The 2,604-nt window shown below is 38.9% G+C and overlaps 1 protein-coding gene across 2 annotated transcripts in view; it reads right to left on the reverse strand.

Annotated features, from left to right (window-relative positions):
* Positions 1-1,286: 1,286 nt before the first annotated feature.
* Positions 1,287-2,604, reverse strand: part of fndc3a (fibronectin type III domain containing 3A) — a 165,375-nt gene continuing 164,057 nt past the window's right edge. For both annotated transcript variants that reach the window (XM_063204797.1, XM_063204796.1), the window contains one exon: positions 1,287-2,604. This exon is cut by the window's right edge and continues 2,518 nt beyond it. The gene's annotated coding sequence lies outside the window, so the exon portion shown is untranslated.

A 2,604-nucleotide genomic window follows, 5' to 3' on the forward strand; every position in this document is an offset into this window, starting at 1 on the left:
TGTGATTGCAATCATTTTCTGGAAGAAATTGAGTATTATCTGACAGAATTGAAGGGGTGCCAATACTTTTGGCCAGCACTGTATGTACGTAGCCTATTAGTAAGTCTAGTTGTGTGGGGGTGAGTCGGTGGCAAAGGAAGGAACATTGAGATTTGCTGGCGGCGTTGAGATGCACAGACAGGAAGACACAGTGATGATCCCTTCTCAATTTATTTATTGTGTGTGGATTGCTGCTGACAGGGTCGGACCAGCCATCTGGCATAGAGGATATTTTCCCAGTGGGCAGAGAGCCCTCAGGGGCCAATGCTGATATTTTTGCTTGTTTGTTTTTCATTACAGACCATCCCTCAATTTAGAAGGGGCAGCCGATTGGTCTATCTTTACTATAGACTGAGCTAATCAGTTGCCATCGATTTACCATCAATGTCTGCATGCGCATGCAGACAGCAATGCATACCGGATGAAAATGTTGTATGATGGTTAGATTTCCTGTTCAATTTACCAAATTTCAGTCATGTTGCGACGACGAGGTGACATGTCAAAGGGTGTCAAACTATCACGGGATCAATGCAACTGCAGACTGATAATTCCAAGAACATGGTTAAGAGATGAACATATGCTAACCCAACCTAAGGGAAGTGGTAAACCTGCTAATAGTTGGCCCACAGATTTAGTTAAGGAATATTTAGTTAAGGAAATGAGGATTCCGGTCTCTTCTATTTAATGATTTACCACTACTCCCAGGTTAGCTTAGCCTGGCTTACGAGCCATGTTCTTGGAATACTCATCTGCCCTTCCACATTACAGTCACATTCAACTTAGTTGCAGTTAATCAACGTTGACGAAGTACATCAGCAAGAATTTGTCGTCACGGCGTGGGTGGTATTAAACAGTGCGCATTTAAAGTCGACCACAAATGTGCACAACATGATGAGCTCCCACCAGTTTGATCTATTACCACACCATGTGTGAGGTGTAGGGGGACAGGTGGGTAGCCCATAGCTGCCCGTCTGTTTTGCAAATGCGCATTTTGTGCTACAGGTGGAAATCCCCACCCTTATCAGTCTCTTCGACCCTCCATGGCTTAAGTGCCCTTGAGCAACACATTGCCCCCCCACATTGCTCCAGGGACTGTAACCAATACCCTGCAATATCTAAGTCGCTTTGGATGAAAGCGCTAGCCAATTGTAATGTAATGTTATCCTATAGCGTCCAACCTGTTTCAGGCTTTCAGCCCTGATATATCGCTCCACTTGTGATAGACTGAGGGAAACATGTCGACAATGAAGAATTATAAATCTTTTATTGTGCATGAATCTGCTGTAGATATGATGGCTATACAGATACACTTTAGATACATAGTTATGATTATACATTTCTTTTTTATTTTATAACGAACAATTTAAAGTGATATGTCTGGTAGTATGTAGAGTATAACAAATCTCTCATTTTGGAATGTACTGTGTATGAGGTAACTGCAAACATTAAAATTACATAAAAATGGTCTCTTTTTTGTGCATATATATTTTTTTCTTTTTGTAGCTTCCATTCTCCCAACAGCCAATAGCAGGGAGTTTACCATGGCTAGGAGAAGTGCTAGAATGGCACATGTTGCAATTACATTTTTTTTCAATCACTATCAAAAATAGGAATTTGCGAGTTTTTCAACGACAAAGAGACATTGCAGAATATCTAGACCAAAGACCAAATCATGTAATTCATCTTTTTTTGTTTGTTTGTTTTCTTCTAAATCATCCAATACTTCTTGCAAAGTACCTGTTGTACATTTATATCTTTTAAGTTTTTAAAATGGTTGCAACAGCAATGGCCGTTCCCATAACCAAACACATCACAAAAACCCTACTGGCAGACTGCTTACACTGACTGTGGCTTCAGTGTTGGCAATCACTCACAAAAAGACTTCAACACACAGAGAAGAAGGCAAAGTGTTAGAGATTATCACAGGAAGTACATGACAAAGGAGCACATGGTTTTCACTGCCGTTTTGCCTTTCTGTTTTTGCATTTTTTTTGCACAAGACAAAGATTCCCCCCCCTACATTTTTTAATACCTCTGGACAGAATTAACTTAAATTACCTTCCAATATAAAAAAATAAACTTCAAATGCATAGCCCTACACCCCCTCCCTTCCCAACACACCGCCTAGCCCTGTACCAACAACAAACAGGGGCAGAAAAATAAAAGAAGAAAAAATAAAAATAAATCACAAAATGTATATTAAGCTCTACAATGAAATAAGTCTGGTGATTACCGTCCACAGTACATCAAAATCAATATTGCGAAAAACAAACAAACATAAAATTAACTTTAATCACTTCTTAAACTAAAGTTAGAAATAAGACATGGAAACTTAACCAAAGATGCTAGTTGATTTCAATTTAATTAGCGAGCTCCTTAAGTCATGAACATTTTTTATATCTTTTTTTTCGTAATCATAACAGTTTCATATACCAGTTTCAAAGACTTTAATATATTCAATAGTACTACAATTGTTTAAAACACCCAAGACACACACAGGGCTTTGCACAATCCGTCTGAGAATGAAATCGAGCATTTAGCATCAGGAGTAAGCTACCCACAATG

This window comes from Engraulis encrasicolus, chromosome 8 (assembly GCF_034702125.1).
Source record: "Engraulis encrasicolus isolate BLACKSEA-1 chromosome 8, IST_EnEncr_1.0, whole genome shotgun sequence".
In the NCBI taxonomy this organism is placed as follows: domain Eukaryota; kingdom Metazoa; phylum Chordata; class Actinopteri; order Clupeiformes; family Engraulidae; genus Engraulis; species Engraulis encrasicolus.